General features: G+C 31.9%; 1 protein-coding gene across 1 annotated transcript in view; it reads left to right on the plus strand.

Annotated features, from left to right (window-relative positions):
• LOC122797723 (1,25-dihydroxyvitamin D(3) 24-hydroxylase, mitochondrial-like) overlaps positions 1 to 23,059 on the plus strand; it is a 199,638-nt gene that overhangs the window by 141,136 nt on the left and 35,443 nt on the right. The gene's annotated exons all lie outside the window — the stretch shown is intronic.

Below are 23,059 nucleotides of genomic sequence, written 5' to 3' on the forward strand. Positions count from 1 at the left end.
AAACATGCACACAAAGACGCAGCTTCTGACATTCACTGATCCCCGACTTTAACCCTCAGTCCTATACACATGCACAAACTCTCTTACCTCTGCAACCCATCTTACCTGTCTCAACATCAAACATGATTGACAGTTCCTCAGTGCAGGTATCATTACTGTCAACATTAAACCACCCCTACATTTGTCAAAGAAATGGCATTCAACAAAATGTGAGCGACCCATATTGTTAATATTATTCTCTCATGTTTAGAGATCATTTCCATGCCATACTCTCAGCTTTATATTTGGGATCATACCCTCAGACCATAATTTTCTTTCCATCCCCTCAACATTTATAATTTCCTAAAAAAGGCCAGTAATGTCTGGGGCATGCATTTAAAATGTTGTTGTATTTATATACATAGACAGAACTAAGTTATTGGAGTGAAAGGAGATTCTCGATCCAGTGCAAGTCTCTTGTTCATCACACATGTTTTTCAAATTTAATTTTACTACTCTAGTTCTCACAGTTTTTTCAAGTTCTCAAAAATATGTCCTTTTCCTTTATATAAATTGCAGATGATTATTTTATTTGCTTTCCTAAATACTAATGTCAGAAATAGTCCATCTCTTCTTACCTCCTGCACTTTTCTTCTACATGGGTGAGTGTCATTCCCAAAGGTCCAAAGCAGCTCTCCCTTTTTATGTATCTTAGCAGAATGTATTTCTTCTTCCACTATAATTGGACTGTTTTGAGTTACAGCTCTGTATCTCAAGATTATCAACCAATTGCCATTCTTTTCCAAGCCATCTAGCCATCACAGTCCCTCATATTTGAACTTTTACTTGTTCAATGTTCTTACTTTCAGCACTATGTATTCCTCCTCTGGCTTTAGTATCATGTAGAATTACTTTCTTGCTCTCAGTTTCACTTTAAGAAACTCTTCCATTCCCTTCCACTCTGTGAAACATCAGTCAAAAACTCCCATTCCATCATTGCTTGAGCAACATAAACTCTTTATCTGAAACAGTATTCCATATATCGTTCATTGTCAAATGACCTTTTTTCCTTCCTCCCATTTCCTAACTATTTTCTGGTATACTTGCACTTTCTCTACTCTGCATGACTATCCAATTATTATTTCTAGAAAACTCTGGAAACTGTTTAGTTCTCAGCATGTTTACCTCATATTTATTTCAGTCCCTGTATCAGACTTACCATTTCGCATTCCCCTTTCAAAGTTTTTTCATTATTCATGCATTTTTGATGGAAAGCGATATCTCTCTCTCAGTATAGACTACTGATTGTACCATTCTCTTCTACCACCATCTGTTTTATTCGGGGGCACATAGTCCTACATAAACTACATATGCTTTTTTTTCCTCTAAAAAACTTTTTTATTTTTCAAATACAGTTGAATAAATTCCATAGGGTGGCCACAGTGGTGCAGCTGTTAGCATTGTCGCCTCACAGCAAGGTGTTCTCTGGTTAGATCTTCGACTGGAATGCCTTCTGTGCAGAGTCTGCATGTCCTCCCTGTGGTCATGTGGGTTTCCTCCGGGTGCTCCAGTTTCTTTCCACATTGCAAAGACGTGCTCTAGGTGGATTGGGCACTCTAAACTGGCCTAGCCGTGAGTGCATCCATGTCTGTGCCTTCTGTGGAAGGTTGAGCACCAGGCTGGTAACTCGACAATGTAAAAAACTCCACTGCCAATTATGACCAGACAGGTGATCCGCTGTAATGACCCCTAACTGGGAAAAGCCAAAAGAAGAAGAAGAAGAAGTTCAATAAATTCCATAGTATTTGTATATAACATCTTAAATAACTATGTACACTGTTTACACCAGTCTTACACTATAACAAAGCTCAATATATACAATTACTTTATAGGTGTAACAATCCAGTTATCAGAGTGTATCTTTCAGTTATTGTAAAGTGTCAATCAATGAAAAAACTTTTTTCCATGGATTGTTAGTAAATGGCTTAGGATGAATCCTTAACTCTTTAATTTTAATTTCCAACAGTGCTGTGGTCTTCGGTAGGCTGTAGAAGTCTTCCAAAGTCAGTATTGTGTTTGTATTCCATCTTCTTGTTATAAACTTCCTTGATATTGCAAGTATTGTCCATACTAGATACATATTTGACTCATTCAAATGAGGACCTTTGTACACATTTAATAATACTAGAGCTTTAGATAAGTTAAACGATTTATTAAATAAAGCTTGCAAAAAGTTTTTAATACTATTCCAAAATGGCTTAATTTTAAAACAGTTGGAAAAAATGTGATTCCAATCTACATTGTGTATTTGCTCACAATTCCAAAATATTACCTTTGTGGAAGAATTAATTTTAGTAATTCTAGCGGGAGGTAAGAATGGTCTGTGCAAGCATTTCCAATTAAAAATGTTCCAGTATTGTGTAAAGGATGTATGTTTTATTGATAATAAAATATTTGATTTAATTTCTTCAATTGAATGTAACGGGTGTTCTTTTGTTATATAATTCCAATATGAGGATTTAGGTGTTGTTTTATAATTTATCAATATCTTGTAAAATTTCAAAATAATATTTCCCATGTCATGATCATTATATATGATTTCTTATAGGTATTTTATAAGTTTAGGTATTTCTTTAAATGAAGAATTACTAATTATTCTGCATAAATCTTGTGAATACTTCAGAATGCTTTGCATAGTTAGCCAATCTTGTTGTGGAATTTTGTATGTTGTTTCTATTGTTTGCATATCCAGAACTTTTAGTTCATTGATACATTGAAACCAACAAACAAATCCTTTTGATTCCCAGGAATTCATTATTTCTCTCTATATTTTATGTGGATAGCTCTTTGCAACTATGAATGGTGTTAAAAGATCAAACCAGATTTTTAAATCTATATTTGCATTAATAATTTTCCTAAATGAGTCAATTTAACAATTAATCATAAGAGTTTTAGTGGGCTTAGTTATGTCATATTGCATACTAATACATAATATGTGTCACTGGGAAATTGTTTTTATCTGTTATTTGACATTTTTTTGTAAATCAAATTAATTTATTGATATTTCAGATAGTAATTCTTTCCGATTTGGCGAATAATTTGGACTTATCCAATCTGAGATTGTTTTCGATATTGATGTTTTTATATATGTTTCTATATTAGGAAAGTTTAAACCTCCCTGTTTCCATGGTCTGATATGATGTATTAAAGCTATTCTGTTTCTTTTGGGAAACCATACAGATTTTATTAGGCATGAATTTATTTCTTTGAGTATATTCCTTTCTGGTAACAGTTGTATTGTCAAAGCTATATATAGAATTTTGGGTAGTAAAACCATTTTTATTAACTGTAGTCTATCTTCAAATATTAATAATATTTTGTTCCATTTTTCCACAGAGATTTTAATTGTATTGATAATATTATTGTAGTTTGTTGAGACTAATTCATTATTATCCTTGCATAACTCAATTCCTAGATATTTTAAGGTAGATTCTTGTTTCCCTATAATGTGATTCTCCTTTGTCTGCAATTCTTTTTTTTTTATTTAAAAATAAAAGTTTTGATTTTGATTTATTGAAATGGAGTCCTGACATCCTGTAAAATGGGTCAGTTAAAATATTTAATTCTTCTAATGTCTCTTTTGTATTGGATAATGTTAATAATATGTCATCAGCAAAGAGCATTACTTTAGAATTGTATTGTTCATAAACATCTACTCCTTTGATTTTTGTATTGTTACGTATTGAAACTGCCAATATTTAAATACCCATAGCAAACAGAATCGGTGACATGGGACATCCTTGTTTAATACCCTTTGTTATATGCATAGATTCAGAGGTGAAAGGACCTAGCTTAACATACGCTAAATTACTTTTATATATATTATTTAGTAGATTAATAAAGGAAGGAGGAAATTCATATAACACCAGAATTTTGAATAAATAGCCCCAATTTAGGAAATCAAAGGCGTTCTCTATATCTAAGTCAATTATGGGTGCTTCTTTATTTTCCATATTAACATAATCTATAAGAGAAATTATCCTTTTAATATTGTCATGTGTGTGTCTATGATATATATATATATATATATATATATATATATATATATATATATAAATCCAGTTTGATCATTATTTATTGTTTTGGATAGTGGTATTTTCATTCTGTTAGTTAATATTGTCATACATATCTTATAGTCAATATTTAATAATGATATAGGTCTATATGAGGTACAGAGGTTTGGGGATTTGTTTTCCTTTAAGATTGGTGTGATTAAGGAATATCTCCAAGAGGGTGGTATTAAAGCTTGTGACTAAATTTCTAATAGAGTTTTATGGAAGAGGGATAGTAAGTTTATATATTTCCATAATTATGCCATCTATACCTGGAGCTTTATTATTTTTCCCTCTTTTGTTGTGTCTGTAATTTCTTTGTAGGATATGGGTGCTTGCAGATCTAGTTTTAATGTTTCTGGTATTTTTGTATATTAGTACATTTTTCATCTAGATTTAATTGATTGATATGTGTTTATATATGTCTTTCACTGAAGACAAGAAATCCTCAACAGTGGGTGGGCAGCTAGTTTTCCATCTTTTGGCAATGCATTTTCTGGTGACAGCAAGTGCTGACCGTAGTAAATATGAATTATTCTTATTCAAAAAGTAACCTTCATTCACATTGAAAAGAACTAATGATTTAGACAACAAGAAGGATTCAGTGAATCATGCTTTGAGAAAATCTCCTATGCTGTTTAAATAGCCCTTTAATTTAGGACAATCATAAAAATGTGTGCCCAATCTGCATTGGTATATTATGTACATCTCCAGCAGTATGCACTGGAGCTGTTATTGATTTTAACTATTTTATCTGGTGTTAGAAATGCCCTATGGAGATATTGCCAAGCAAAAATACTCCAGTAATGAGACCATGAAGTATGCTTGATGGATAACAGAATTTTTAGTTTTTCATCATGTGAGAAATTAAAAGAACAGCCTTTGAATATTAAGTTCCAGTAACTTTGATTTATATTAGTCTTATAAACAATTAACATGTTATATAATTTTGAAATAATGTTATTTGTATTGAAGCTATTATGTAAAATTTCACATGAGTGTTATCATCTTTGGTGTTTCTTGATAAGATGAATTTTTTAAGTATTGTGCATCAGTTTTGAGAATTAGTTAACATACTCTATAGAATTGACCACTTTTGAGGAAGTAAATCATGCTCTTTTATAAGAAACTGAGAGTCTAAAACTTTAAGTGCCATTTATGTATTTATGCCAACATATAAGGTTCTTGCATTCCCAACTATCTAGAACACTGAGATGCATTTTGTCAGGAAAATTCATTGCAATTTTAAAGGGGCTTAACAGTTCAAACAAGGTCTTAATATCAGGATTGGAGTTAACACATTTTCTGAAGAAATTAAAATAGTGATTTAATGAATTTAATTTTGTGAGTTTGACAATATTGTGTTGGGTAATATGACATAAGAAGTACCAGAACATATTAGAAGAATTATTCAATGGAAGTTTGGCTAACAGGGCATTTTCATGAATTAGTAAAGTTAGATGTAATAGTTTCCAAATAGAGTATTAATTTGGATTAATCCATTTTAAAATAATCTTAAATATGGATGCATTAATATATGTTTCAATATCTGAGAATTTGATTCCTCCTTGCTCCCAAGATCTAATGTGATGTAGAAATGTTATTCTGTTTCTTTTGGGGAACCAGAGAAATTTCATTAGTAATCTGTTTATATCTTTAATGTATTGATATTTATAAGAAAAGTTAAGAACTAGAGCTATGTAAAGTATTTTTGGTAAATGTATCTTTTTTATTAATTGTAACCTGTTTTCAAAGGTGATGAAAATTTTGTTCCAGTTATTTTTATGCTTATTTATTAAATTTATAATATTTTATAATTATATTCAATTGTGCTTCTTGTGGATTTACATAGTGTTTTTCCTAGATAATCAAGAGAATCTGAGATTGCACCAATAATGTAATGATTATCCGATTGTACATTTCCTTCTTATTTAAGAGCATATATTCATTTAGATCTATTGAAATGTAAACCCAAGATTTTCTAAAAATGGTTCACACAGAATCTAACTGTAATAGAACTGATTGTGAATTAGTTAACATGAGCAAGATATCATCTGCATAAAGCATTATCTTGGAATTATACTGATTGTAAATATTTATACCAATGATCTTTGGATTGTCACGAATAAGGTCAGCAAATATTTCAATGGCTAATCCAAATAAACTAGGGGATAAGGGAAATCCCTGCCTAGTTCCTTTGGTTATTTGAATAGATTCAGAAGTGAAGGGGCCTAATTTAACATAAGCTACATTGTTTTGGCATATATTTTTTATTAGAGAAATGAAAGAAGACGGAAAGTGAAAATGACGTAACACTTCAAACATATATTCCCAGTTAACAAAATTGAATGCCTTTTCTATGTCTAAAGTAATCACTAGTGCTTCTTCATTTCCCTTGCTCAAATATTCAATAAGTGTTAAAATCCTTTTGATGTTATCATAAGGGTGTCTTTCATGTATGAAGCCTGATTGATCATCATTTATTATTCGTGTTAGTGGGACCTTTAATCTATCTACAAAGATAGATATAAGGATTTTATAATCATTATTTAATAATGATATGGATCTGTAAGAACTACAAAACTGTGGGTCTTTCTTGGCTTTTATAACAGGTAAGATCAAAGAGGATCTCCATGAAGGTGGTTTAGTGCCATATAACTGAACATCTACTAAAGTTTTATGAAAAAAGGATAGCACAGATGAGGGGAACAATTTATATATTTCAATGATTATACCATCCATCCCAGGGGCTTTATTGGGCTTAATTTTTTTGATTTTTGTTTAATTTCCTCTAGTGAGATTTGTGCTTCATGAGCTGTATCAGGATTCTCTGATGGCCTTAACTGATTAAGTGAAGGAATATCTAAATGTATATATTCATTAATTAAATGATTGGAACCAAAGTGTTTGGAATAATGAAACTTGAAGGCATCTAACATATCTCCTTAGTCAGAAACAGTTCTATTAGAACCTCTGTGCAGTAGTTTAGTTATATTATTTGAATTAGAATGTATCTTGGCTGTCATTGACAGACTATGCATGTGTTTAGGGGATGATTCAATGGAGTTTAATTTTAGTCTTTCCAATGTCAAATTAGTTTCATGGGATAGGATATCCGAATATTGCTTATTAAGCTCCTCGATTTTTTTTCATCTTATCAGGGGTAAGTTGTGAGGGATCAGATTTAATGTTTAAGAGCTGAGCTTGAATATTTTGCAAATCCAAGTCACATTTTTTGTTTGTTTTTGAACCATGTTCTTATTTTACAATAAATATAGGCTTTTAATGCATCCCATACCATGATCGTGTTGGATTCTGGGGTGAGATTGGTCTCCAGAAAAAAAATATACCTCTGATGTGAACCAGGACTTAAATTCTTTAATTTGTGTTACATAGGCTGGGATTCTGTTTATGGGAATAAGTCTTCTATAGTTAACACAAAATTCTAGGGAGAGAGTGTCATGATCTGGGATGGGGCATGGGAGAATTGCAAAGGATGATATATTTAGTCTTACATCATTAGAGACTAAAATTTTGTCTATTCTAGTCTGAGTTTTAAATCGATAGTCAGTATGAGAAAATTTCAAAGAGGTAGAATCTTTAATAGTAAATGTGTCAAGTAAATTAAGAGTCTCAACCCATTTTTTAAAAAAGTCTTACAATATGTGTGAGCCTCAATGGGTGCTTATTAATAGTGTCAGTCTGGTCTAGTATACAGTTAAAGTCACCACCTATACTGAGGTTACCTTTATATACATTTGTAATGTGATACAGATGGTTCCTAACAGTTTTTACTCCCATTCCATGGATGCAGTAAATATTGAATAGGGTCCAGATTCTGTTATTAAATTTTAGGGTGAGTATGATAAAAAGTCCTTATGGATATTTATATTTACATAGAATTTGGGGGAGAATGACACTATTCATCAATAAGATCATTACCCCTCTTTTTTTTAGTCTTATATGGGGCATGAGCAAGAGTGATATAGTTACTGGGGGTTCAGATTTATTTTTTTAGAAACCTTAAAATGTGTTTCTTGCAGGAAAACTACCTGGGCTTTATTAATATTCAGATGTTGTAGTAAGTTTGAACTCTTCTTTGGATTATTTAGCCCATTAATGTTTAAAGACATTAAAGATAGTGTCATTGATATTCAAGTAAGAAAGAGTAGAGTGAAATGCATGTGACTACTGTTATTATGATCCAAAAACCCTTTCTCCTGGATATAAAAATGAACTTTGATTATCAGTTGATACCAGTGTGATGAAAAACTGCAGTTTGAAATTTTGGAAATATATAATATAACATCAGGCCTATAAAGAAAAAAAAATTGATAATTAATGTATCTAACAAATTGATCATTAAAGTTGAAATTACTATTCACAAGCATGGTATTCGAAAAATTCCTCGTCTAGTGGAAAGACAAAGTTCCATTAGACCACTCTCAAAAAGTTCCTAACCATGCCAAGAAGCTCTAAGTATGTCTTATAAATGAGACAGCTGTGTATATAAAATATTCTAAAAGATCTGATTTTAGAATTAGACTCTAAAAAGAAAAAAATACACAATCTCAAGTTGTTTCATCAACTATTTAGTTAAAAATAACAGTTTTATTAAAATTAAGTCAGGTATAAATTTCTTCTTTTAGATAACTGAAATATATATATGTAGTGTGGGTATCATTTATAAATGATTAGTAGAAAACTATGTATATGTTACAGCAAGAGTAAGTAAGGTGTGACACTATAGCATTAAAGTTAAGCAGTACAAGATAATTATGACAGATTAAGTTTTTATGAAAGATGTTTCTCATTTCTATTAGTTTCCAGTAGAATGATTCCAGTATGCTTAGGGTACAAGAGCTGGTGTTAACAATATAATGTTAAAAAGTTTTGAATGGTAAGTAAATAAGGAAATCCAACATTACTCTCCGCTTGGTTGTCCAGTAATTGACATGTAAAAAACATAATTTTATATAAGCTATAATTATTTATCTTCAGAATATAGCTAAAAGGTGAATAAATAGAAAGTGAAGCCCTGCTACTAATAAAATAATAACAAAGGCTGCTTTAACTAATATTAATGAACAGAGATCATAGAAATATACTAGAGATAAAGACAGTGCACATCAGGTTAAAATTTCCTCAGAAGTGAAAGCAATTACTTCAAATGAAAGTAAATATTCATTAACCTCTGTTATTATATGCTTCTAATAGACTATTAATTAATCACTGTCCTATGAGGCATGTCAAACAGAGCTATTAGCTGGAATATAATATTAAAGTATGATGTAAATAATGTTAAGACTATCAGACTCTGGAAACACTGCCGGTTTCAGCAGTCTATCATTACAGTACATCTAATTTCAATAAGATTAATAAAAGCTAATAAATATAAAAATCTTGCATCTAAGACTGTGACAGTACATAAAGTATTAAGTGCTCCTAGCTGTAGATGTGTTTTCTCTATTTACGCTACAAATCCCTACAGTTATAAAGCTATAACAGTATTCATCAAGGCAAGATGTTCTAAATTACTGCAGTTACACTTTTAACACAATTCAGATAGAAAAGTGTGTAGCAGCTGCAGTTATCAATAAATTAAAAGTATAATTATGATTTAAAGAACAAAAGATGTATAAACGTGAAAAATTGAGATAACCTTCAAAGACTAGCTAGTAAATATATTACTCTTTCATGATTAATATAGTCTAAAAAACATTGCTGACTTTCTGAACAATAGTATTAATCCTCTCAACCACTAGAGGCATACCATAGTTAACTGTCTGTGCAGATATAAATGTGCTGCAATAACATGAATATTATCACTACTTACATTTCTGTAAAATCAAATCTGTAATAGTTTGCTGCAATGTTAGAATATGTAGAGTGCTAGTAGTCCAAAGATTCAGCTCCCCCATTTTTTAAGTGAACATCTGTAATATTGTTAAACCTCTGTAGAATCTGCTAACAAGTACAACATACTAAAATGAGTGAAGGGAATTGCAACAGTAAAGATTTCCCCTTAACTTCCTGTGTGATTGTGTAAAGGACTGTTTTAATACTCAGCACATTACAGGGATGATAATTTGAGGTTAAAATGGCCTGGGGGCTGCATTCAAGATGAGTAAAGCTTCACTCTTGTTGAAAAAAACATTCTAATGAGCAATTTGAAGTAAAAACCTTTTGAGTAAATCTTTTAAAAAGCTCTAAAAAGGTAGTTGCGATTATCCGATGTTATTTGCAAATGAAAAAAATGGCCATGAATGTAAAACACTATTACTAGTTACAAAAAGCATATTTTAAAGAAAAAGGAACTATTAATAAAGTTTTAAGCCTAAAACTAAACAGGCACAATATTTAAGTATAAAAATACTGTATAATGAAGCAACACATTTTAAGTGTTAGTTATTTACACTGAAAGCAGACAGTTTCTGACATCTAGTGGAGATTAGTGTGTAAACCCAGTGCTAACAAGGATTTAAAGTAACACTGTAAATAAGAGACAAGTCATTTACTTGTTATACTCTGAATGGTTGATTTAGTGAAGTAGTTTAGAATATATTATGTATATATATATATTTTAGCAGTGGAAGTTGCTGAAACATTCATTAATTATAAACTGTGTAAAAATTAAAATGAGAAAATAAATATTGCATGCATAACATATGCATTATTTGGCAGTAGATGGTTTGACAGATTTTATACTATTTGGAGGTGTGGTGTCAGTTTTCTGTTTCTTCTTATTCATCTCAGTCCAGTTATTCTTTTCTGATAATCTTTTTTAAGCTTTGTGAATTCCTATCCATATTCTCAGGAACAGAGATAATGTCATTGTTTTTAATAAAGGCAGATAGTTCATCCAAATTATTAAAGGCTCTCACTTCATTACAGAGGTGTACTTTAACCTGAGCTGGATAGATAACTTGTGATTTTATATTTTTTTGAGTAGTTTGACAAGGGGCCAGCATTTCTTTCTCATATCCAAAACTGTCATAGAGTGGTCATTATCAAGTCTTATTTGGCTATGTTTAAACTTTAATGGTGCTTTCTTCCATGCAGTTTTAAGGACAAGTTATTTGTCAATATATGAAAGAAATTTTACCACAGTAGATCTAGAAGGTGATGATGCTGATGTTGTGACTGGTTTCCCAATGGCTTTCTGTGAGTCCTTTCTATACAATACAAAAGTCCTTCCCGTAGGTCTATAATTTCAGGGATCCATTTGCTCAGGAATGAAACTATGTCATCTCCTTCAGTTTTCTCAGGAAATCCAAAAATTCTGTCATTACACCTTCTTTCCTTATTTTTCAGGTCATCCAGTTTATTTTGTAGCCACGTATTTTTTTTTAAAAGAAAGTCAGTTTGGAGTTCCTGTTCCTTTAATCTGCCATTGATGTCAGATAATGCAGTTTCAATATCAGAGATTTTAGTTTGGTGCTGCTGCAGTGATTTCTTAAAAACTTCTGTTTGATTGAAACAGTTCTCCTTTAGGTTTTCTAAGTTTAGTTGGAAACCATCCATTTTTGAAGAGTGTTCATGCAGGCGGATGTCATCAGCTGCATTTCCTTTCTCAAGGCTGTGTCGGAGTGAGATTGTTTAGATGTGCTCATTTCTGTGATGAAAAAAGTCTCCAGTAGATTTGACAGGAACATTTTAATGATAGTCCACCAAAAATTGAGACAGGCTTAGAGGAAGTTGTTAATCTAAACATCTGATTTTGAAGAGCTCTGAAAAGGTGCTGTTATCAATTGGCCCTTCATGGAAGATACTTTTAATGTTATTAGCTATTGAATGTATTTTTATTCTTGTGGATAAATTATGTAGATATTTGGGAGAAGTGGTCAAGGTATTAATTTTTAGTTTTTCGAAAGCTAAACTAGTTTTATTTGTTAGAATTTCATTGTATTTATTGTTTAATACTTCTACTTTTCCATCTCCAAATTATTTTGATTTTTTCATCTTTTACTGACAAAAGTTTGTCTTGTAGATCTAATAATTCGTAATCCCATTCTCTGATTTTGTTTTATACCAAGTTAGGGTTTTACCATATATGTAAGCTTTTAATGAGTCCCATATTATTTTATTTATCTCTGTGGTGTAATTAATAGCTAAAAAGAACTGTAATTCAGATAATAACCAGGGTTTAAACTCTTTAATTTTAGTTATATATGCTGGAATTCCGGAGTAAAAGATTAATGGTTTGTACCTATTTTGAAGTTTTAGTATCACTGAATTGTGGTGTAAAAAGGAGCAGGTAGTGATTGAGAAAATAATGATTTTAGAGTGTAAGTCGTGGCAGCAAATATTTTATCTATTCTAGTTTGGGTACCAAATCTGTGATCTTGATGGGAAAACAACAAAGATTTATCTTCTTTAAATTTGAAAGCATCTACAAGATTAAATGATTCTACCCACTTGTCTAAAGCTTTTGATACAGCAGATGTACACACCAGTCTTTTATTTGTAGTTTCAGAAATATCAAATATACCATTACAATCTCCTCCTAATACTAAGTTGCCTTTATTGTTGCATCTTTTGGCTTTTCCCGGTTATGGGTCGCCACAGCGGAACTCCGGTCTGCTAATGATTGGCAGTAGATTTTTACGTGCCGAGTTGCCAGCCATGATGCACAACCTTCAACGAAGATACACCCATTCACGCATGTCTCCACACAGAAGACGCTTTAGCTGAGAATCAAACAGGACAACGTCTTATTGTGAGATGACAACGCTACCGCAGTACCACCACCATAGCATTAAGTTGCCTTTATAATTATTGGAAATGAAATCCTAGTGTTTTTTAACAGTTCCTAATCCAATGCCTGGGAACCAATATAGATTGGCTAGGGTCCATATTCTGTTATTATATTTAACTATTACTAATACAATAAGGCCTTCTTTATCATCATACTTATAAATGATTTCTGGGTTAATCACATTTGTTTTCCATAAAATTGTTACCCCTTTTGTTTTTGTCTTATCAGTGGACTGTGCCAATATCATATATTCCTTAAGATTCCATTTGTAATTGTCATTTGTTATGAAATGAGTTTCTTGAAGGAAGACAATTTGTGTTTTGTTCAGTTTTAAATATTTCAGTAGATTTGATCTCTTGCTAGGATTGTTTAAGCCATTGGTATTATAATAATAAAGTTAAACCCATCTTAGGTTATTTAGACTATTTTTGTTTTATTGCTACTATTAAACATTTTTCGCTGATAAATATAAAGTATATGTTTGAACTTTTAAAGAAAATTATCAGTTTTATACTTTGAGTGTTTACCAATAAAGTAATATTTTGATCAGGCATAATAAAAATGTTTTTGTGAAATAACAAATTACAATTAATAAATGTTAACAAGACTAAGATCCGCACTAGCCATGGAATGAAAATTATTCCTAATCTGATGGATAAACCTAAATCCATCAGATTATCACTCATACCTTGACAATCTCGAACATCTGAGCTCCATCAATTGAATTATCATATGGAGAATATCTGTAATAGGAATAAGCAATATTTATATTATTTTGAACATATATAATACTACTGTAGATTAGACAGAATTCTAATACAATATAAATGTCTACTTATTGTATAGGCAATAAATATTTACATGAAAGATAGATGACAAGCAATTCAATCATAGTAAAGTAGGATGTATCATATATAAAACCTCAGTAAAAGATTACAGCACACAGTTATTTAACATATTTACCCTTACTGATGAAGTCTTTCAAAATGTATTACTTAATATAAATAGATGGTAATAATATTTATGCCAAATATTTATAATACAATGTATTTTGTTGGATATATCAGAAGTTATATTTCATTGTTTGCCAGCATTAAATAATCACTTTGTTTGTTGCTAACTTACTTAGAGCATCAATACTAAATATGCTTTTGATATGTTACTGTTACAATGACTTTGTACTTAAGAGGAGAGCCAAAATCTGTCAATTGGTGAGTTGTTTGATTCACTAATAACAGGATAGTTTATTGAATAAGTGCAAATCCACAATGCCAAATGATCCACTTATCATCCTACATTTATTTTTACTACGTCATATACCTGTAAGCCTTTTTTGGGGTTGTTATAATGGTTACGGTGTTTACATCACAGACACAAAGGACAGGATTTGATTCTCACCTTTAGAAGGGAAATTGCCCGGGCTTAAATTAACCCTCAAGTGCAGCTAGCATAATACTTACCTATGAACCTATTTCACCAGATCTAACTCCATAATACCAGAAAATATGCTGTTTTTTTACAAATAGTCTTAATTCTGTGTGGGAAGTCTGACTGATAGCCCTGAACAAATTGGAGAGGCATCTACAGTCAAACCCATTTTTCATGTGGGATTTAACTAGCTGCTTTACATACTGTGCTGTAAATTTCACACTGTGTAGCCATCCACATAAGTCTTGTTATAATCTCCTTATTAACCAACAAAATTGGATCCAAGATAATGGTGAACAGAGTCTTCAATAAAATAAAAGACAAACCAAATAAAAAAATGGACTCTTGAAATGCTACAAAAGTAATTTAATAACCACAAAACTTTCAGGTTAACACCTTTCATTAGTATAACAATATCAAGTAGAAACAGTTATTCATTTAAATTACAAATTCAAATAAAATCACATGACATAGCCTAATTAGAATACAACAATTAATCAAATTAAATAATTAAAAGCACAATTCCAATATAAACATTACCTCAATAAATAATCATTTTTTAAATACATTTGTTTTTGTTTTAAAATGGGTTTAATGCTATGCACAGCATTAATTCCTGGTTAACAATCTGCTTGCAAATGGATAATCCAACCATATCCAATCACTTTGAGCTTATTATTTACGTTACCACCCGTCATACTTTTGTAAACTATATCTATTACTCTAAATTTAAAAATATGTTCTAATCCATAGTCAGCCACATGCTTGGCTAAAATGTTATTGTTAGTATTTTTTCCTATGTCAGTCTGATGCTGAGTAACCCACTCTTTCAATTTCCTAGTGCACTTCCCCAAATAAAATCCTGGGCATTTTGAACATGTAGCTAGGTATACAGTATCAACATTATTACAAGTAGCAGAGCACCTGAATACATACTCTTTATTTGTGACTGGATGTACAAACTCATTACTAACTAATATAAATTTACAATAAGAACAGTTATAGCATGGGACATACAAACTTACTTCTTAGCTCTACTTTATTACTGTAATCCATATCCTTATAACAAAATCTCTTCTTCAAATTGCTGCAATTTTTATAAGTGAAACTGAGTTTATTTTTAATAAATTTCTTAAGTACAGGCATAGCCTTCAATATCCCTCAATTATTTGATATAATTTTTAACATAATCTTTTCTCTTATTATAAGTCATAATATAATGTAAATTATTTTATCTACCCATCTGAGCTGAAATCTCTCCTTGATTAGTAGCTGAGGTAAAAAAGGGCTTTCCTGCACCCTCTCTCTCTTTCATCACTTCTTTTGCAAGCTCATTAAGGGTCTCAGAATTATAGCCTCTATCTTTGAATTCTTGCAACATATTTTCCATTTGTTCATTACATTTACATTCATCTGTGTTAAATCTACTAACCCTCAATAGCTGGCTTTTAACAATACCTTTAAATGTATGGCCAGCAGCCATACTACTTTTATGTAGGTACCTATTTGTGTGAATCTCTTTCCTAAAGATGTTTGTGTAGATACCATTTTCTTACTTCTCAATCTTCACATCCAAGAAGCAGATCTCATCACTCACAAAATTAAGCTTAAACATCAAAAAGCTAGTAGTACCATCTAAAAAACTTGACAAAATAGTCAAAAATATTTCACAAGCAGCCAAGGGTCGATCTTGCACAAATAAAACCAATGGAAAAGACCTCAAGGTGTCCACCATGGCTAAAAACATATACTTTAATCCAATAAATAAATAAATAAACAAATACATACAGCAGAGGCATAAAAGAATAAATCAGCACTTTCACACCATAAGTGCTTCTTTAGATCTACTTCATCAAAGAAATCAACCTAATTTAAAGAAACTGCCAACCAATAAGATAGTCAAATTAATTAATTCTGATATGACAGCCTGCAAGCTTTTAAACCAGGATTTAAAGATACAACCCCATTTAAACTGGAATTTTTATCAGCCTGTAATGTGGCAATCCATTTTATTTATGCCACTTCAGCATGGTTCACAATATCCCCACCTTTCAAATTTTCTTCAACTATTTCCAACATCATGAAAGTAAAATAATGCCTGGGTTATTAAAAATATGTTTATACAAGGCGTTAGAATTCTTCCCATTCCTAATGTCGCTCATATGCTGTAAAATACATTCTTTCAAAAGCCTGTTGGTTTTTCCTATATAAATACCATTACATGCCTTGCAGTTAGCCAGATAAACCAAATTCCTTGTTTTACAATCAGCTTGAAAGAAAGTATTTTGCAGCCTATTTTTGTTTATCTTCAATCTATTTTGGACAATTATCTTGACAGCGTAAAAAGCTAAAGTCATGATACAGGAGATTTTTTGACTAAACTATATGAATGCATGATACTAAACATATTACTGAGTTCTTTTTTGTAACTTTAGATATTAATTCTCTGTCCATGATAATTCCAAATAATTACAGTGTGGATGTGGTGCATGATTTTTTGAATGACAGTAGCAGACTAACTGGAAGAGAGATTGAGACTCTATGTGCGTCACTTGAAATTGTTCTAATAATGTTATTTTTGATGGCCAAGTTTATCATCAAATATCTGGGATGGTGATGGGTATGTCCTATTGTCAACACATATGCCAATATTAATCTTAGTCAATGGGAAGATCAATATATTGATAGCTTTCCACCTGCTTTTGCCTCTAAAGTTTCTTTTGTTAAGAATTTTGTGAGTGATGTCTTCCTCATTTGGGAGGGAGCTCGACAAGAGTTAATTGAGTTTGTCAGTTTTTTGGACACTACTATTAGCTTTCTGAAGTTTAAGCTTAATTTTGTGAGTGATGAGATCTGCTTCTTGGATGTGAAGATTGAGAAGTAAGAAAATGGTATCCACACAAGCATCTTTAGGAAAGAGGTTCACACAAACAGGCACCTACATAAAAGTAGTATGGCTGCTGGCCATACATTTAAAGGTATTGTTAAAAGCCAGCTATTGAGGGTTAGTAGATTTAACACCGATGAATGTAAATGTAATGAACAAATGGAAAATATGTTGCAAGAATTCAAAGATAGAGGCTATAATTCTGAGTCCCTTAATGAGCTTGCAAAAGAAGTGATGAATGAGAGAGAGAGTGTGCAGGAAAGCCCTTTTTTACCTGAGCCAGTAATCAAGGAGAGGTTTCAGCTCAGAGGGATAGACAGAATAATTTACATTATGTTATGTTTTATAATATGAGAACGGATGATGTTAAAGCATTTATATCAAATAATTGGGGGATATTAGAGGCTATGCCCCAACTTGTGAAATTTATTGAAAATAAACCGAGATTTGCTTATACAAATTGCTGTAATTTGAAGAAGAGACTTTGTTATAAGGATATGGATTATAGTAATAAAGAAGAAATAAGCAGTAAGTTTGGTATGTACCCATGCTATAACTGTTCTTGTTGCAAATTTATAGTAGTTAGTAATGACTCTGTATATCCAGTGACAAATAAAGAGTATGTCTTCAGATGCTCTGCTACTTGTAATAATGTTAATACTGTGTACCTAGCTACATGTACAAAATGCACAGGATTTTATTTGGGGAAGTGCACTAGGAAATTGAAAGAGAAGATGATTGAGCATCAGTCTTATACATGAAGAAATACTAACAATTATGCTTTAGCCAAGAATGTTAATGACTATGGATTGCAACATATTTTTAAATTTAGAATAATAGATATAGTTTACAAAAGTATGATGGGTGGTGATGTAAATAATAAGCTCAGAGTGACAGAATATGTTTTGATTACCCATTTGCAAGCATATGGTAAACAAGGAATTAACACTGTGAATAGTGTCAAACCCATTATAAAGCAAACACAAATGTATTTAAAATGATTATCTATTGAGGGATGCTTATACTGAGATTGTGCTTTTAATTATGTAATTACATTAGCTGATGTATTCTGATTGGGCTACGTCATGTGATTTTATTTGAATTTGTAATTTAAATGAATAACTGCTTTTACTTGATATTTACACACTGATGAAGGGAGTTTACCCGAAAGCTTTGTGGTTATTAAATTCCTCTTGTGGCATTTCACGAGTGCAGTTTTCTTTTTATTTGATTTGTATAATCTCCTAATAGCAAGGTCTATATCAGGTGAAACAGTCCTCCTTTTTCTTCAGTCACAAGGTAATGAAAGCCCTTTATAACACCAACTTACTAAAATGACTACCCTAACTAACTCACTGTATTATCTATATGTACATATTTCTGTATTTTAACATGTTTAGTCAGCTATTTCCCTTTCATATTGGACTGGATTTTTTAATTATTACCTGAGCATGCTGTATTATGTCTATCAAACTGTATTTGCTTTTCACTAGTATTTTATGTGAGTCTGTTTTAACTTTCTGAGTTCTGGCTACTCACAAGCTACAGTATTACAGCTGAGTACTTGAAGGTTAGGCTGCTTGCAAGCACTGCAGCAGAAGCTCAAGCAGCATCCATTGGAGGTAGTGGAGCTGATGCTGGAACATTAAAGCAAAATTTAGCACTGTATGTGTGACAGCTATGGGGAGGGAGAGGGCGTTTTGCATTTCAGTTTTGGGGTGACTGTTTAGAGTTATGGTTAAGGAGTGAGGTTTGGGATTAGGCTTAGTGAGGAATTAACGCTGTGAATAGTGTTAGATGGAGTTTTTGTGATATGGAGTGATTGGGAAATTTAGGTTTAGGGAACAATCAGAGAAATTGTGGTATATATATATATATATATATATATATATATATATATATATATATATATATATATATATATATATATATATATATATATATATATATATATATATATATATATATATATATATATATATATATATATATATATATATATATATATATATATATATATATATATCTATCATTTTATATATATATATATATATATATATATATACACACATACATATATATATATATATATATATATATATATATATATATATATATATATATATATATATATATATATATATATATATATATATATATATATCAGGCTTTGGGATAAGGTTTAAGAATTCAAAAGTAATTTTAGGGTTAGAATTATGGAGCTGACCAAGCTTAGGTTGGAGTGTTTGTGTTTATGGTTAGGGAACAACTAGAAGTTGTAGAAAAAGGGACTGAGTTTTGAGATTAGGATGAGGGAATGTGTTGGAGTTTTAAAGGTAGAGTTAAAGTTTTGAGTGTGCTATGTGTGGGGTTAATGGGAATAAGTTAGTTGAAGTCTGAGCATTTATTTCAAGGAAGTGGCAGCAAGTAAGAGAACTGTGATTTAATGACATGTGAACACTTGTAGGAGTGCACTTTAATATATGTAATAGTGCGCTTCAATGCCTGCTTGTTCATAACACATGAAAACATTTGTAATTTAAATGGTTTTGTATGATAATATTCCTTTATATCTTTTTACGTTTCTGTTCTTGCTTTTATTTTATAAACCTGCCTATATTTTGTATGTTATACCTGACTATGCATTTTTTGTCATGTTTGATATATTGTAATGTGATTGCTTAGGATGCTTTGGCACCTGCTCCTGAATTCTTCAGCTTTGTTTTATACATTTCATTGTGCTTGCCAAGAGGGAGTACAGCTCACCTATAGCCAGTCTACTACCAAGGTACCCTGACACAGTGTATCGACTACCTCATGTTCACTGACAACACTTAATTGCTACAAAATACATAATCTGATTTGAAGCAAATCACTTAGCAAGACAGTACTCTGAAGCAATTGGGAAACTAGGATTAGTCTTCTCAGTGGTTTGTTGGGCCTCATGCTTAGTAACTACATATGAATCGGAGGATAAAATAGCTGCTGAGGAGTGACAATGCACTAACATCTCTCCTCATATCAGCTTGTTAAGATAACATAATTTGATAATATAAATCATAAAATTTGTCTGTTTCTCAAGTAATGTCAAACCTACTGCCATTTGAAGATATTGCAATTTATCTTTCTGCTAAATAAATTTGATCCTACCTACTTGATCATGGTTGCTGGGTTCCACATGCATCAGAGTATCAGATCCCGAGACCTACACGGACAGTGAAAATGAAGAAGGAAAGCTATCACTGAATACCAGAAACAATACTCAAAAAACAAGCTACTCATCTTCATTGGAGAATTGAAATATTAATTTGACTGGGTGCCTAGAGAGGAGTTGTGGTATTGTATGAGAAGGTCGGGAGTGTCAGAGAAGTATGTAAGAGTGGTACAGGATATGTATGAGGGTAGTGTGACAGAGGTGAGGTCTGCGGTGGGAGTGATGGATGCATTTAAGGTGGAGTTGGGATTACATCAAGGATCAGCTCTGTGCCCTTTCTTATTTGCAATGGTGATGGACAGGTTGACAGACGAGATCAGACAGGAGTCCCCGTGGACTATGATGTTTGCAGATGACATTGTGATCTGTAGTGAGAGTAGGGGACAGGTGGAGGAGACCCTGGAGAGATGGAGATATGCTCTAGAGAGAAGAGGAATGAAGGTCAGCAGGACTAAGACAGAATATATGTGTGTGAATGAAAGGGAGGATAGAGGAATGGTGAGGATGCAAGGAGTAGAGGTGGCAAAGGAGGATGGGTTTAAATACTTGGGATCAATAGTTCAGAATAATGGTGATTGTAGAAGAGAGGTGAAGAAGAGAGTACAGGCAGAATGGAGTGGGTGAAGAAGAGTGTCAGGAGTGATTTGTGACAGACGAGTACCAGTAAGAGTGAAAGGGAGTGTCTACAAGAGGGTAATGAGACCAGCTATGTTATATGGGTTGGAGACAGTGGCATTGATAAAAAAGCAGTAGTTAGAGCTGGATGTGGCAGAGTTAAAGATGTTCAGGTTTGCACTGGATGTGATGAGGGTGGACAGGATTAGGAATAAATATATTAGAGGGTCAGCCCAGGTTGGAAGGTTTGGAGACAAAGCCAGATAGGCAAGATTACATTGCTTTGGACATTTGCTGAGGAGGGGAAGCTGAGTATATTGGGAAAAAGATGCTAAGGATGAAGCTACCAGGTAGCAGGAAAAGAGGAAGGCCTAAGATAATGTTTATGGATGTGGTGAAAGAGGACATGTAGGTGGTTGGTGTGACAGAGCAATATGCAGAGGACAGGAAGAAATGGAAACAGATGATCTGCTGTGGTGACCCCTAACAGGAACTGCCGAAAGAAGAAGATGATGATGATGATTTAGCATCGTTAATGACTTGTAACAAATGGATTTACAACTCACAAAGTCTAAACTCACTACCCTGATAACACTGGAGAAGGACTACACTAGTAAAAGACTGAAAAGATAAAACAAAGAAGAAAAAAAGCAAGAGAATTAAAGACTAAACTTGAACAGTCATTCACAAAGATGACTAAAAGGAATCACTATTACCTATCCAACAAGTAATTCAAAAGTTATTCAAAAGCAATCTGATAAGATCTCAGCTGTCAACACAACATATTAGATATATGCAAGAAATTGGAAGCATTAGAGAGCAGAATTGTCAGGTATGAAAACAAAATCAACATTTTAGATCAAGCAAGCAAATTAAACAGCAAAATGAAAGACTCCTTGACTTAGAGTCAAGAATAAGAGGAAATATACATATCTATGTTCTTCCAGAAAGCTTTGAGCAACCCAGATTGATCTATACACTTGAATGCCTTACTAGATGAGGACCAATCAATCACAAATATAATAAAATAAGCTAATCAGGTTCTGAGAACTATAGCAATCAACAATTGCAATAGACAAATTTGCGCCAAGCTCCTAAATTATCTTGATGTTGATACAAATCATAAGATTAGCAAAACAAAAAAAAAAAAAACTTGACAAGGAAATAAAATAACTTTTACTCAAGATTTACTTCTACCAATAAAACTACTGCAGACAGAAGTTATTACCATTTCATTACTACTTAATTGGTAACAATATAAAATTTCAAGTGAAATATCTAGCTATCCTTTTATTTACTTTCAAAGAAAACATACAATTAGCACCATAAATGAAGCAAAAACATTTTCTGAAGTCTTCAAATTTAAACTGGACTAAATTTGTTATATGCAGACATATCTACTCACTTTAGTAGCTCAGTGGTATGGGCTTTTGTTGTAGTTGGTAATCTTGGCCTAGTAAACAAACCGAAAAAGTGGTGCAATAGTGCCCAACAACAACAATTGAAACAAAAAAGAGCACTATTGTTGTGAGTCCTCAAATATAATTTATTCCAAGTTTAAAATTAAGCACTTTCATCAATGCCAGTTAACTTCATCAGAATGAACATAGTAATCATGAAAAACGTGTTTAAATAATAAGGGCTTAACAATGATTGGCTCTTTCGCCCCCCAATTACAAGACATATTCTAAAATATTCATTACAAAATATTCAAAGCTTGTGCAAGATAAACTGTTTTTAAAAAGTACATTTTCATGTTTATATTCAACAATTTTACACAGAAATATTCAATAAAATTAATATGGGTTAAAACCACAACAATAGATATTTGAATGCATGTATATATATATATTTATATGTATTCTCATTTAGACCAATATAAGGCATTTAAACCTGTCCTTTTCTTTCAATATAGGTAATATTGTTAAATAATCATTTAACCGGGGGGGGGGGGGGAGTTGGCAGCTAGTCTTAATTGCCATAATAATTCTTTCTTGTTTAAGGCATTTTGCCAGTCCCCCCCCCTAACTTCAATATACACAAGGTCCAGTATGGCAAATTTAAAT

Source organism: Protopterus annectens, chromosome 3.part1, assembly GCF_019279795.1.
Source record: "Protopterus annectens isolate FY-2018-M chromosome 3.part1, PAN1.0, whole genome shotgun sequence".
In the NCBI taxonomy this organism is placed as follows: Eukaryota; Metazoa; Chordata; order Ceratodontiformes; family Protopteridae; genus Protopterus; species Protopterus annectens.